The following is a 16,852-nucleotide window of genomic DNA, read 5'->3' on the forward strand; positions in this document are numbered from 1 at the left end:
AATGACTTTACTATTGCTTTAGGCCTGGTTCACATGTATGCGGGTTGGTGGTTCACATGTATGCGGGTTGGCGGTTCACATGTATGCGGGTTGGCGGCCCACATTTGCACAGGCATAGCAGCCCATTGATTTGAACGGGCTGCTATGCCCTCATTTTCCGCAGAAAAAAGGTGCATGCAGCATTTTTTTTAAATTCAGTGGCCTTGAAATCCATCCTGCTTTTGCACCATGCGACTAACCTGCAGTTCCTGCTCTGGCAAGCTTTCTGCATTTTTTGTATACGTGGGCACGGCATTTAAAAATAAACAGTTTGCGTGTGCAGCAACGGCAGGTAAGTCGCATGGTGCAAAAGAAGGATGGATTTCATGGCCACTGCATTTTTTTAAATTCTGCATGCACCTTTTTTCAGCTGAAAACGCAGGCATAGCAGCTCAAGCCCATTCACATCAATGGGCTGCTATGCCTGTGCAAATGTGGGCCCCCAACCCGCATACATGTGAACCAGGCCTAAAGCAATAGTAAAGTCATTAATTGGTTAAACCTGCAGGAGGACCGGTGTTTTTATCTATTAATGACTTTACTATTGCTTTAGGCCTGGTTCACATGTATGCGGGTTGGGGGCCCACATTTGCACAGGCATAGCAGCCCATTGATGTGAATGGGCTTGAGCTGCTATGCCTGCGTTTTCAGCTGAAAAAAGGTGCATGCAGAATTTAAAAAAATGCAGTGGCCATGAAATCCATCCTTCTTTTGCACCATGCGACTTACCTGCCGTTGCTGCACACGCAAACTGTTTATTTTTAAATGCCGTGCCCACGTATACAAAAAATGCAGAAAGCTTGCCAGAGCAGGAACTGCAGGTTAGTCGCATGGTGCAAAAGCAGGATGGATTTCAAGGCCACTGAATTTTAAAAAAATGCTGCATGCACCTTTTTTCTGCGGAAAATGAGGGCATAGCAGCCCATTCAAATCAATGGGCTGCTATGCCTGTGCAAATGTGAACCACCAACCCGCATACATGTGAACCAGGCCTAAAGCAATAGTAAAGTAATTTATAAACAACACCTCCTTCAGGTTTAACCACTTCTTGACCACAAGGATTTGCCCTCTTAATGACCAGGCCATCGGATCGGAGCCGAGCGCCAGAACCAGTTATCACCAGTTAGGCCAGACACTGCTTGATGACCTATTTTAGGCCTGGTTCACAGAGTCTGTACTGACTGACTATATAATAATGTGCATAAGTGAACCAAAGCCCCTAAATTCAGCAATGAAATTGAAGTGAGGTGGAAATTTAATAATTTAAATTTAATAATAGAATACCGTGATAATACCGTATACCGTGGCAAAACCTTAATCAATTAATCGCAGCATGAAAATCTGATACCGTCACAAGCCTAGCGGTGACATAGGCGTGCGCACAGGGTGTGCTGGGTGTGCCTGGGCACACCCTAATCACCTAGGGCACATAGCATTGCCAGTGAGGAGATGGGAAAGATCTCCCTGGGACCTGCTCTGCTCTATTTCTCCTTGCCTACAGGTACATGGCCGCGATACATTACTCTCCCTGCTGGCAAACACATGCATGTGTATTTCAACTTTGGGGTGCACACCTTAATGCAATAGGCTGCGCACACCTATGGGCGGTGTAGGTGGAAGCGGCGGTGGAGGAGGACCAGGGCCGGATTAACAGCATCATGGGCTTGGTGCTGAGGATTTTGAAGGGCCTTAAGGGCCGTGCCTTGCCATGCACCCAGAGGAGGAAGGGTGCAGCCATGCATGCCTAATTCAACATGGGATGCTGTCTCTGAAGCCCATAAACACATCCATGCATCGCCAACTGTCCCTCCTTGTCCGGCCTTCACGCTGTGTGGGGAGGTTCTGAGGGTGCTGCCTGGGGAAGCGAGCATAGAAGCCAGACTTCTGTGTTTACAAGTGACAGAAGAGCGGTAACAGTGAATATGGCCAACCCGGGGCCTATATAAAAGGTAGGGGCCTGGAGCTGCAGCTCCAATAGCCCCTACATTAATCTGGCCCTGAGGAGGAGGACGAGGTAGCCAACACTGCTTCTTTTCAAAAATTTTAAATGAGGGTACACCCCAAAAGAGTGAGAAAGAGCAAAAATGGAACAATGGGTGGGTAAGGTCGGTATCCATTGCTATTCTGCATAAGGTACGGAAAAGTCCCGTGGGATCCATGCCTGGTTCATTTTAATGAACGTGAGCTTGTCCACATTGTCTCTGGACAGGCGGCTGCGCTTGTCTGTTATAACGCCCCCAGCCGTGCTAAATACCCGTTCAGATAATACACTGGCTGCAGGGCACGCCAGCACCTCCAAGGCGTAAAGGGCAAGCTCAAGCCATGTGCCCAATTTGGAGACCCAGAAGTTGAAGGGGGCAGACCCGTCATTCACTACATGTAGGCGTGTGCACACATACTGCTCCACCATGTTGGTAAAATGCTGCCTCCTGCTAAGACGTTCCATCTGAGCTGCTGGTGCTGCTGTTTGTTGTGGCGTGCTGACAAAGCTTTTCCACATTTCGGCCATGCTAACCCTGCCTTCTGAGGTGCTGGCGGTGCCCTGGTTGCGTTGGCGACCTCCTCCTCCTCCTCCTCTGCCTTGTGCTTCCACTGTGGCCCCGCTGTCAGATGGGAATGCCAGCAGCATGGCGTCTACCAGCGTGCGCTTGTACTCGCGCATCTTGCGATCGCGCTCCAGTGAGTGAATTAAGGACGGTACGTTGTCCTTGTAACGGGGATCCAGCAGCGTGGCCACCCAGTAATCAGCACAAGTTAGAATGTGGGCAACTCGGCGGTCGTTGTGGAGACACTGCAGCATGTAATCGCTCATGTGTGCCAGGCTGCCCAGAGGCAACGAAAGGCTGTCCTCTGTGGGAGGTGTATCGTCCGTGTCCTCTGTATCCCCCCAGCCACGCACCAGTGATGGCCATGAGCTGGCCTGGGTGCCACCCTGCTGTGAACATGGTTCCATCTCCTCCTCCAGCTCCTCCTCCTCCTCATCCTCCTCATCCTCCAGAACTGTGCCCCTGCTGGACAATTGCGTCCCTGGCGTTTGCGTGTGCAGGAACCCACCCTCGGAGCCCCTTGCGAATGACTGCCCTGAAAGCCTTGGAAATGTTACCTCTTCATCCTCCTCCTCCTCCTCATCCTGTGCCACATCCTCTTCCATCATCGCCCGAATTGTTTTTTCAAGGAGGCATGGAAGTGGGATAGTTAAGCTGAGAACGGCGTCATTGCCACTGGCCATGTTGGTGGAGTACTCAAAACAGCGCAACAAGGCACACAGGTCTCGCATGGAGGCCCAGTTAAATTAAATAGCGGAATAGAAAATATGATCCAAAAAAAGTGTATGTATATCACACGTACACAACCACACTGGGCCCCAATTACTATTGTTTGTACCCCTAAAAGGCTAGATGAGGAGTAGGGGGAGTATGGAACAGGCAGCACCCTCAAACCTTCAGAAGTATGAGATGAACCCCAACAACTTGGAAAGGTGGATCTCTCTCACACGTACCGACACAGACTATCCCGCAATTCAATTGATCCTCAAAGGTTTTTATTGAATAGCGGAGTAGGAAATATGATCAAAAAAAGTGTATGTATCTCGCACGTACACAACCACACTAGGCCCCAATTACTATTGTTTGTACCCCTAAAAGGCTAGATGAGGAGTAGGGGGGGTATGGAACAGGCAGCACCCTCAAACCTTCAGAAGTATGAGATGAACCCCAACAACTTGGAAAGGTGGATCTCTCTCACACGTACCGACACAGACTATCCCCCAATTTAACTGATCCCCAAAGGTTTTTGATTAAATAGCGGAATAGAAAATATGATCCCAAAAAAGTGTATGTATATCACACGTACACAACCACACTGGGCCCCAATTACTATTGTTTGTACCCCTAAAAGGCTAGATGAGGAGTAGGGGGAGTATGGAACAGGCAGCACCCTCAAACCTTCAGAAGTATGAGATGAACCCCAACAACTTGGAAAGGTGGATCTCTCTCACACGTACCAACACAGACTATCCCCCAATTTAACTGATCCCCAAAGGTTTTTGATTAAATAGCGGAATAGAAAATATGATCCAAAAAAAGTGTATGTATATCACACGTACACAAGCACACTAGGCCCCAATTACTATTGTTTGTACCCCTAAAAGGCTAGATGAGGAGTAGGGGGAGTATGGAACAGGCAGCACCCTCAAACCTTCAGAAGTATGAGATGAACCCCAACAACTTGGAAAGGTGGATCTCTCTCACACGTACCGACACAGACTATCCCCCAATTTAACTGATCCCCAAAGGTTTTTGATTAAATAGCGGAATAGAAAATATGATCCAAAAAAAGTGTATGTATATCACACGTACACAACCACACTAGGCCCCAATTACTATTGTTTGTACCCCTAAAAGGCTAGATGAGGAGTAGGGGGGGTATGGAACAGGCAGCACCCTCAAACCTTCAGAAGTATGAGATGAACCCCAACAACTTGGAAAGGTGGATCTCTCTCACACGTACCAACACAGACTATCCCCCAATTTAACTGATCCCCAAAGGTTTTTGATTAAATAGCGGAATAGAAAATATGATCCCAAAAAAGTGTATGTATATCACACGTACACAACCACACTAGGCCCCAATTACTATTGTTTGTACCCCTAAAAGGCTAGGAGTAGGGGGAGTATGGAACAGGCAGCACCCTCAAACCTTCAGAAGTATGAGATGAACCCCAACAACTTGGAAAGGTGGATCTCTCTCACACGTACCAACACAGACTATCCCCCAATTTAACTGATCCCCAAAGGTTTTTGATTAAATAGCGGAATAGAAAATATGATCCAAAAAAAGTGTATGTATATCACACGTACACAACCACACTAGGCCCCAATTACTATTGTTTGTACCCCTAAAAGGCTAGGAGTAGGGGGAGTATGGAACAGGCAGCACCCTCAAACCTTCAGAAGTATGAGATGAACCCCAACAACTTGGAAAGGTGGATCTCTCTCACACGTACCAACACAGACTATCCCCCAATTTAACTGATCCCCAAAGGTTTTTGATTAAATAGCGGAATAGAAAATATGATCCCAAAAAAGTGTATGTATATCACACGTACACAACCACACTGGGCCCCAATTACTATTGTTTGTACCCCTAAAAGGCTAGATGAGGAGTAGGGGGAGTATGGAACAGGCAGCACCCTCAAACCTTCAGAAGTATGAGATGAACCCCAACAACTTGGAAAGGTGGATCTCTCTCACACGTACCAACACAGACTATCCCCCAATTTAACTGATCCCCAGAGGTTTTTGATTAAATAGCGGAATAGAAAATATGATCCCAAAAAAGTGTATGTATATCACACGTACACAACCACACTAGGCCCCAATTACTATTGTTTGTACCCCTAAAAGGCTAGGAGTAGGGGGAGTATGGAACAGGCAGCACCCTCAAACCTTCAGAAGTATGAGATGAACCTCAACAACTTGGAAAGGTGGATCTCTCTCACACGTACCAACACAGACTATCCCCCAATTTAACTGATCCCCAAAGGTTTTTGATTAAATAGCGGAATAGAAAATATGATCCCAAAAAAGTGTATGTATATCACACGTACACAACCACACTGGGCCCCAATTACTATTGTTTGTACCCCTAAAAGGCTAGATGAGGAGTAGGGGGAGTATGGAACAGGCAGCACCCTCAAACCTTCAGAAGTATGAGATGAACCCCAACAACTTGGAAAGGTGGATCTCTCTCACACGTACCGACACAGACTATCCCGCAATTCAATTGATCCTCAAAGGTTTTTATTGAATAGCGGAGTAGGAAATATGATCAAAAAAAGTGTATGTATCTCGCACGTACACAACCACACTAGGCCCCAATTACTATTGTTTGTACCCCTAAAAGGCTAGATGAGGAGTAGGGGGGGTATGGAACAGGCAGCACCCTCAAACCTTCAGAAGTATGAGATGAACCCCAACAACTTGGAAAGGTGGATCTCTCTCACACGTACCGACACAGACTATCCCCCAATTTAACTGATCCCCAAAGGTTTTTGATTAAATAGCGGAATAGAAAATATGATCCCAAAAAAGTGTATGTATATCACACGTACACAACCACACTGGGCCCCAATTACTATTGTTTGTACCCCTAAAAGGCTAGATGAGGAGTAGGGGGAGTATGGAACAGGCAGCACCCTCAAACCTTCAGAAGTATGAGATGAACCCCAACAACTTGGAAAGGTGGATCTCTCTCACACGTACCAACACAGACTATCCCCCAATTTAACTGATCCCCAAAGGTTTTTGATTAAATAGCGGAATAGAAAATATGATCCAAAAAAAGTGTATGTATATCACACGTACACAACCACACTAGGCCCCAATTACTATTGTTTGTACCCCTAAAAGGCTAGATGAGGAGTAGGGGGAGTATGGAACAGGCAGCACCCTCAAACCTTCAGAAGTATGAGATGAACCCCAACAACTTGGAAAGGTGGATCTCTCTCACACGTACCGACACAGACTATCCCCCAATTTAACTGATCCCCAAAGGTTTTTGATTAAATAGCGGAATAGAAAATATGATCCAAAAAAAGTGTATGTATATCACACGTACACAACCACACTAGGCCCCAATTACTATTGTTTGTACCCCTAAAAGGCTAGATGAGGAGTAGGGGGGGTATGGAACAGGCAGCACCCTCAAACCTTCAGAAGTATGAGATGAACCCCAACAACTTGGAAAGGTGGATCTCTCTCACACGTACCAACACAGACTATCCCCCAATTTAACTGATCCCCAAAGGTTTTTGATTAAATAGCGGAATAGAAAATATGATCCCAAAAAAGTGTATGTATATCACACGTACACAACCACACTAGGCCCCAATTACTATTGTTTGTACCCCTAAAAGGCTAGGAGTAGGGGGAGTATGGAACAGGCAGCACCCTCAAACCTTCAGAAGTATGAGATGAACCCCAACAACTTGGAAAGGTGGATCTCTCTCACACGTACCAACACAGACTATCCCCCAATTTAACTGATCCCCAAAGGTTTTTGATTAAATAGCGGAATAGAAAATATGATCCAAAAAAAGTGTATGTATATCACACGTACACAACCACACTAGGCCCCAATTACTATTGTTTGTACCCCTAAAAGGCTAGGAGTAGGGGGAGTATGGAACAGGCAGCACCCTCAAACCTTCAGAAGTATGAGATGAACCCCAACAACTTGGAAAGGTGGATCTCTCTCACACGTACCAACACAGACTATCCCCCAATTTAACTGATCCCCAAAGGTTTTTGATTAAATAGCGGAATAGAAAATATGATCCCAAAAAAGTGTATGTATATCACACGTACACAACCACACTAGGCCCCAATTACTATTGTTTGTACCCCTAAAAGGCTAGGAGTAGGGGGAGTATGGAACAGGCAGCACCCTCAAACCTTCAGAAGTATGAGATGAACCCCAACAACTTGGAAAGGTGGATCTCTCTCACACGTACCAACACAGACTATCCCCCAATTTAACTGATCCCCAGAGGTTTTTGATTAAATAGCGGAATAGAAAATATGATCCCAAAAAAGTGTATGTATATCACACGTACACAACCACACTAGGCCCCAATTACTATTGTTTGTACCCCTAAAAGGCTAGGAGTAGGGGGAGTATGGAACAGGCAGCACCCTCAAACCTTCAGAAGTATGAGATGAACCTCAACAACTTGGAAAGGTGGATCTCTCTCACACGTACCAACACAGACTATCCCCCAATTTAACTGATCCCCAAAGGTTTTTGATTAAATAGCGGAATAGAAAATATGATCCCAAAAAAGTGTATGTATATCACACGTACACAACCACACTAGGCCCCAATTACTATTGTTTGTACCCCTAAAAGGCTAGGAGTAGGGGGAGTATGGAACAGGCAGCACCCTCAAACCTTCAGAAGTATGAGATGAACCCCAACAACTTGGAAAGGTGGATCTCTCTCACACGTACCAACACAGACTATCCCCCAATTTAACTGATCCCCAAAGGTTTTTGATTAAATAGCGGAATAGAAAATATGATCCCAAAAAAGTGTATGTATATCACACGTACACAACCACACTAGGCCCCAATTACTATTGTTTGTACCCCTAAAAGGCTAGATGAGGAGTAGGGGGAGTATGGAACAGGCAGCACCCTCAAACCTTCAGTATGAGATTGTGTTCACTGTACCCCACAAAGATTGAGTTCACTGCACCCCACAATGATTGTGTTCACTGCACCCCACAAAGATTGTGTTCACTGCACCTCACAAAGATTGTGTTCACTGTACCCCCCAAAGATTGTGTTCACTGCACCCCACAAAGATTCTGTTCACTGTACCCCACAAAGATTGTGTTCACTGCACCCCAAAAAGATTGTGTTCACTGCACCCCAAAAAGGATGTTGTTCACTGCACCCCAAAAAGGATGTTGTTCACTCCACCCCAAAAAGATTGTGTTCACTGCACCCCACAAAGATTGTGTTCACTGCACCCCAAAAAGATTGTGTTCACTGCACCCCAAAAATGATTTTGTTCACTGCACCCCAAAAAGGATTTTGTTCACTGCACCCCAAAAAGGATGTTGTTCACTCCACCCCAAAAAGATTGTGTTCACTGCACCCCAAAAAGATTGTGTTCACTGCACCCCACAAAGGATTTTGTTCACTGCACCCCAAAAAGATTGTGTTCACTGCACCCCAAAAAGGATGTTGTTCACTGCACCCCAAAAAGGATTTTGTTCACTGCACCCCAAAAAGATTGTGTTCACTGCACCCCACAAAGGATTTTGTTCACTGCACCCCACAAAGATTGTGTTCACTGCACACCAAAAAGGATTGTGTTCACTGCACCCCAAAAAGATTTTGTTCACTGCACCCCAAAAAGATTGTGTTCACTGCAGCCCAAAAAGATTGTGTTCACTGCAGCCCAAAAAGATTGTGTTCACTGCAGCCCAAAAAGATTGTGTTCACTGCAGCCCAAAAAGATTGTGTTCACTGCAGCCCAAAAAGATTGTGTTCACTGCAGCTCACACACAGAAAAATGGATGTGGATCACTGACACCTGCCTATCTCCAATCCCACACCACACAGCAATATCGATTGTAGTTTGTAGAACACAGTTTCCCTAAAATTCAGCAGACTCTGTCCCTAACAGGATTGAGAAGAGATCGTAGATCAGGATTGAGTGCAGACCCCACCCCCCACACAGCAATATCGATTGTAGTTTGTAGAAGACACTGACCCTATATAATTCAGCAGACTCTATCCCTAAAATGCCTACAACTCGCCCTGCCTAAACACTCCGACCTGTCCCTCAATTCTATCCGGACACAAATGGTTTTTTCCTGCCTATCTTCCCCTAATCAGCAGCCAGCACGTTGATGTGTGCTCTGTCCCTGAATCTAAGCAGCATAATGACGCCGCTGCGGCTGCCTCGAACTTATAAAGACTTGGTCACATGCTTCAGACGGCCAATCACAGCTACTGAGACATTTGCAGGCATGGCTGGGATGGCTTAAGGCACACCAGTTAAACGATTGTTGATTGGCTGTTGAAAGCCCGCCATGAAAAGAGCGCCAAAGCATGCAAAACCCGGAAATAAAACGACCGAACACGGATTTTTACCCGAACATACAGTAAAGTGTCCGTGTCCGTGTTCGGGTACAAAAAATCCAATTATTCGGTACGAACACGAATAATACAGTCCGTGTTCGCTCAACACTAATTGTAGGCCTATAATACATAACGCCAAATTTCCATGAAAAGAATTGTACCGCTTTTGGTACATAATTCCTGACAGAATCATACCGCCAGGGAGGTTAACATTGTCACTTCTCTTTCTCCAATGGCAGGTGATATGCATTATGCAGACTCAATATGAGTAGAATGAAGAGTTGTACCCATGATCTTCTGAGATATTTTGAGATATCAGAGAGCACAGCCCTAGCAACTGCAAAAAAAAAAAAAGAAAATATCAACAACTGGTGAAATAAAAGTGGAGAAGCAGGGAGTGAGATCATTTATAGAAATGACCAGTCAGATATTTTCATTGCCCCTGCTTAATCTGGCTGCTTGTATTGACTTAAACAACTGCTTCTTATTCAGCTGTGAGAAAAAGCGGAGAATGCCATCGCCGCTCTTCAGCACAGCTAAGTAAACTGCTGCACAGCAGAGATAAGTGTGATAGGAACTACTGCGTCTTATCTCCCTTTAATACATTTACAGCTTAGTCAGATTAGGATATTTACACTCTGCATTAAAAAAAAAAAAAAAAAGATTCATAGATGAATACAGAGCTGCATCCATCTGTGCCTTTTATACTTTGTTATATATATATTAGGGGTGCACCGATCTGATATTCGGATCGGATATCGGCGCCGATATGGCCATTTTTGATGGATCGGGGGATCGGTAACATTGACCGATCCACGGGCCGATCCGGTTTTTGCTGAGTAACGGCTCAGCCATCCCTTACTAGGTGCAGTAGTAGTATGGGATGGGAGCCGCTACTTCCTGTATAGGTCCGGCTCACAGACGGAGTGATATCAGATGCACTCCGTCTGTGAATGGAGGAGCCATACACGTGAAGCAGCGGCTTTGCTCTGTACTGCAGCCGCTTGCTTTGTGTGTAGCTCCGGATCGGTTCCGGTATCGGCGATTTCACAACGCCAGATATCGGTATCGGATCCAAAAAAGTCGGATCGGTGCATCCCTAATATATATATATATATATATATATATATATAGAGAGAGAGAGAGAGAGAGAGAGAGAGAGAGAGAGAGAGAGGATAAATATATATCCTTTATTATATAATCTGTGCCTTTTATACTTTTATATGTGCCTCAAGTTTATGTTTTGTTTTTCCAATTTTTAGAAAGTTTTGAGGGAGTTAGCTACAGTCTGGCATCTTCACAAGTATTATTCTGTAGAAAACCATGCTTTCATTTTTCTTGAATATTGCTTTCAACATTTTGTCATGTCTTGAATATCCAATCTCGTGCCTCTACTTTTTAAAAAAAATGATGTTGGGCATATTAATTAGGAAAGAGAATCTGTCATTTTTTGTATATTACTGAATTTATACAGTATGCACTTCATAATGTGTAGATTTTTATTCTTTTGACAGATGAATTAAAATGAGATTATATATTATATGCACAATGGGTTTTTGGAACATTGCACAATAAATCTACTTTTTTATTGATGTAACAAATAACAGTATCATTTTTGGTGTAAATTGTTTTTTAGAAAAAAAAAAAAGTATTTGTTTTAATATCTGAACTGATAAAGTGGTTTCAATACCACCAGTAAAAAGGGATAAATGACATTACATTTTGTAAGTTTTCCTTTACCTTAAAGAAAGAAGAGAACTTTTAATTTAGCTGTAGCCAGGATTTGAAAAGAACCCCAGAGGTTATACAGCACGCCAACATTTTAAAGAGAGAGACGAGGAAGAGAATTGGTGTACCCAGCTGAAGGAAGTAATGGGAATAAGCCTGTTCTGTATGTACTTTGCTATTTTAGTAAATAATTAACAGAGGTAAATATCCAACTTGCAATGTTATTTTTCAAATAACCTGAAAAAGATATAATATTATATTGTGTGAAATAGTTATATATGCTGCATTTACTTAGAAGGGTAGGCATTAGAGAGAATCACAGATATGTATTATGCAATTTTTCTGCATGTGCAATAAACACAATTGTGTATTCTTATTGGAAATGGTACAGAACATGCCATAGGCGATGTAAGCACTGAGTTTTAAATCAGCACTGACAAGATGCACTCTCAGAGCTTTTCATTTATGTACACTTTATAATAAATTCTTAGAATTTTTAGTTAGCTTCCAAACCTTGTTTGTAAAGAAGATTTCAATAATTAACCACTTCTGGACTGGAAGGTTTAACCCCCTTAATGACCAGGCCATTTTTTATGATACGGCACTGCGTTATTTTAACTGAAAAGTGCGCGGTAGTGCGACGCTGTACCCAAATGAAATTGATGTCCATTTTTTCCCACAAATAGAGCTTTCATTTGGTGGTATTTGATCCCCTCTGCTATTTTTTTTTTTTTGTGCTGTAAAAAAAAAAAAAGAGCGACAATCCTGTAAAAAAAAAAAACAAAAAAAAAACATTATTTTTAACTTTCTAATAAAACATTCCCAGTAAAAAAAAATAAAAAAATTTAATTTTTTCATCATTTTGAGTCAATATGTATTCTGCTACATATTTTTGGTAAAAAAAAATCCCAATAAGTGTATATTGAGTGGTTTGCTCAAAAGTTATCGCGTCTACAAACTAGGGGAAAGATTTATGTAATTTTTATTTATTTATTTATTTTTTACTAGTAATGGCGGTGATCAGCGATTTTTAGCGGGACTGCGACATTGCAACGAACAGATTGGACACCTAACTGACATTTTTTTACACTTTTGGGGGGACCAGTGACAGTACTACAGTAATCAGTGCTAAACATGTGCACTGTTACTGTACTTATGACACTGGCAGGGAAGGGGTTAACACCAGGGGTGAGCAAAGGGCTAAATGTGTCCCTAGGGGTGCTTTCTAACTGTTTGGGAGATGGGATTGCTGAATGAACACAGAGACCTTTGTTCCTAAATAAGAGGAACACAGGATCCCTGTGTTCATTTCTGACATAACAGCGGTCTGCCATGTTTGCAACGGCAGACTCCCGTTCTGCCTCCACGGGCAGCCAATTGGCGTGCGCACGCCCCCACTAGCGGCCCCCAAATCGACGTACATGTACATCATTTCACGGGACAGAGCAGACCTGCCGCAGTAAAACTACAGAGCCTGGTTGGCAAATGGTTAATAAAGGAGTTAATTTACTAAAACTGGAGAGTGCAAAATCTGGGGCAGCTCTGCAAAGAAACCAATCAGTTTCTAGGTTTTTTAGTCAAAGCTTAAGTTAACAAGCTGAAGTTAGGAGCTGATTGACTACCATGCACATCTACACCAGATTTTTCACTCTCCAGTGTTAGTACATTAACCCCAAAATGTCACACAATTCTGCCTGTGTTAAATTACCTGGTGCCATTTTTAATAAATTGCTGTTATTTTGGACATGCTGGGTCCAGTACTCAACCACTTTTAGTGCACACTTAGTAGAGCCATATTGAGGCTGATTTACTAGGTGCAAAAAATCTGAACTAAATTGTGTAAATATTTACTTACTTATCCCATCACGAGAAAAAGGAAAAATCTCAAATAAAAGATGCGGCTTCAAGAGCAGCACTGAAAATTCCCAAACCCTTAAAAAACATTCTGGTATTAAACCCAAAATCAAAAATGTACTATATTGTCACTTCCAATCCCTAAATGTGGTGGCTGCATTTGTTTTCTTTTTTGTAGACTTTTTTTCTTTATTTTTCAACTGGTGATATATATGGCCAGTACATTAGTCAAAAAATGTACTTGAGACAAAGAATATAGGCAGGTGTCTTACTACATGAATTTGGTGACCACAGACGATACAGTAGTAGAATGTTTGCCAGCAGCAGAACAATGTTAATTGCAGATAATAGAATAGGCCTAATTGATTTATTGTATGTCTAAAGAAGGCCATAGATGAGTCCGATTTTTTTTTTGATCAACCAGTGAAACAAACTGACTCGATTCACCAAACTGACTTGATGTGGATGGGGGAATCCTCCCAGCTGAGCTATTGTATTCTGACAGTGGGGATACTTCCCTGCTGTCAGAAGACACTGATCAGCATTGCAGGCTATAGCCTGCAGCACTGATTGAGTGGGGAAACTCCCAACATGGTGGTTGTATCAATCAGTAGATTAATGTCTGTAAATGTCCCTGCCCATACATTGCTGAACCAAATTTTGCTGCCGAATTCTGATCCATGTGTGGCTGGCATTTTTTTTTTTTGTCAAATTATGCAGCAGCATGCTACAACAGAAGACAGCTACAAGAATGGATAGTCAAGGACAATTTAGTAATCATGGTGTTAATACCCCTGGGCCCGTTGCCATTGCATAGGTGAAGATTTTGAGTTAATAGTAGGCAGCCCATTAGTTGCAAGCTGACCCCTGGGTGCTTAGGAAGGGGACCCTCTCTGTGAGTAGTACCGAGCAGGATCAGGTATAAAAACTTAGGTTGGTTTTGGCACCAGGAGGGGGCTACTGTTTGGTTGCTTCGATGGTCCCCTGAGAGAGGACACTACTATTTTGGGTAAGGGCTTTGATTTAGAAGGATGTAGTCAACGAGACGTTTCCCTGCCCATATGTTGCTGAACTGGCCGAATTTTGATCCATGTGTGGCAGGCTTACATTTTATTCTATGGGTACTTTTTCACTCAGCAGCGTGCTACCAAACAAAGACAGCTACTAGAATGGATGGTCAAGAAGAAGTTAGTGCTCTACTTTGAGCACTCCAAATTTAAAAAGGCCCTTTCGACAATAAACCCAAATAGAAAACCCATAAATCAAATGAAAAACCCCAAATACCTGCCCCAAAACAAAAGTCTGTTTTTTTTTTAAAGCAAGACTTGTGTGCTAAGGACAAGGCACCTGAAAACAACCATAAATTAAATCAAAAAAACAAAAAAGCCCCCAATAATAACAACAACAAAAGCAGCAAGGAGTTGATTGCCCAGAGAGCTGACAATCAGAATTAAAGTCCCCTTACTAACCCAAATCTGTTCCCATGCAGTTTGCTAACTTTACCTAAACAGCTTTCAAGCCACTGATGCTACGGCTGTTTCACAATGAGAAGGCTAACTTATCCAAAAGCCCCCTTATTGGCCCTCTGAAGTATGCTGGCCATAGTTCAAAGGCAGTGCAGTGCATTATGCCACATAGACAATGGCTCAGGTGAGCAGACCTGCCAGGGGTCACATAAAGCCAATTTTACATCTATCAGGAACACAATTCTATGCATAACAAAAGGTTCCAAATTGCTTCTATGCCTAACAATGCACTATGGGCAAGCCTTCATTGTTGCTGTCCCAGCACAGTTTTGTCTGTACAGAAAGATCTGAATTACTAGGAAAGTAGGCAGACAAACTGTTCTACTCTTGTAGATGGCAGTTCTAGGTGTATTGATACAGAGTGAGCATGCTCTCTACGTCAGACACTTCACCTCCAGTCTGTGCTTTATGTGACTTTGTCATTTTATATGCATTGTATATGCTATTAGGCCCAGCCAGTTCACTGAAGTAAAAAAAAAAAAAAATAGGGTGACACAAGATAGTTGGCCTAGGGGGACAGGAAGCACAAATCTGGCCTTGCCCAGGGGGCAGAACAATGCTTAAGATGCTTAAGATTTAGAGCTGTAGAAAGTGTATGGGAGTACAGGATGGATTAGTATGCACAATATACAGTAATCATTGTTTTATTACCCCTGGGCCTCCAATAGATGTCACCATCGCAGAGGTAATGATATTGTGATACTTTCTCAACCTTTTTTTTAGCTACGGTACCCTTAAAAAGTATGCACAATCTTGAGGCACCCCAATCTAAAATGTAAACAACATTAAAATATCTTATCAATAGGAAACCAGGGATTGGGAAGATGTGCACAACCTCTTCGATGAAACTAACTTTACATCAAAGGCCCCTACTTTACATCAGAGGTCCCCTCATCACATCAGAGCCCTCCCCCCATCATGTTAGAACCCCCCTTCATGTCAAAGGATTCCCCATTACATTGAAGGTCCCTCTTCACATAAGAGTCCTCCCCATGACAGAGCACTCTAATTACACAGTCCCCCATCACAGAGCCCCCAGTACACAGTCCTTCCATCACATATTCCTCCCTTCACATCAGAGCCCTAGCCTTTGGTTTCAGCAGTGTGGCAGAGGATCTCTGCATGCTGGAGGCAGCCATGCATGCCACCTGCCCCAGGTCAGGTCACCATTATTGCAATTAGTGATGCTGTTCACCCTGTACTATAGCATTAGTGATTGTTATGGTGCTGGCAGTCCACTCACCAGCACCATGGCAATCGACTATGCTGACCTAAGACAAACTGGATGACATGCTTGTGGCAGCCTGGGGGAACCCAAATGGCACCCTAGTTGAGAAACACTGATCTAGACACTTTAGAGACATTTAGAACCTTGTTCAAACTATGTGCCACCACCATATATACTATGGTTGTTTGTATTGCTTTGTTTTTCAATAAAAATGAAAACTCTTATTCTTTGTGAGGACTTGAGTTAATCTGTACCACAGGGGGATGCTTCTGGGCATGGAACAATATGGCAAGCTCTGTAAGGGACAGGAAAGGGCAAGAGAGGGAAGCAGGCAAGAGATATAACCACACTCTAGCAATGCCAGGCTGGGTTATTCCCAGGGTCGTTTATGGGTTGAAGCTTCATCCATGGTGGGGACTGTGGGGGGGGGGGGGGGGGGCAAATGCTACAAAGAACTACAAGCTACAACATTTTAGTCTGTGGTAGTAAAAAAAAGGGTTAATGTTTCTGCTCATGTGCCAATGTAAACGACAAAACCGCTCACATTGATATTAAACATCCAGTGTTTGTGTATGTGACTCAAAACTGATTTATAAAAAATCAGTTGTTATATTACTTGCCAAAACATTACCAAATCTTGATAGGTTAGCAAATACTTCCCTTATTTCCATATATTATTATCCCTATATTTCCCTTCATTATATATATATATATATATATATATATATATATATATATATATATAAATATATATACACACACACACACGCACACATGCACACACACATGCATCTCATAAAATTAGAATATCATCAAAAAGTTAA

The sequence above is a fragment of the Pelophylax lessonae genome, assembly GCF_965119305.1.
Source record: "Pelophylax lessonae genome assembly, chromosome: 1".
In the NCBI taxonomy this organism is placed as follows: domain Eukaryota; kingdom Metazoa; phylum Chordata; class Amphibia; order Anura; family Ranidae; genus Pelophylax; species Pelophylax lessonae.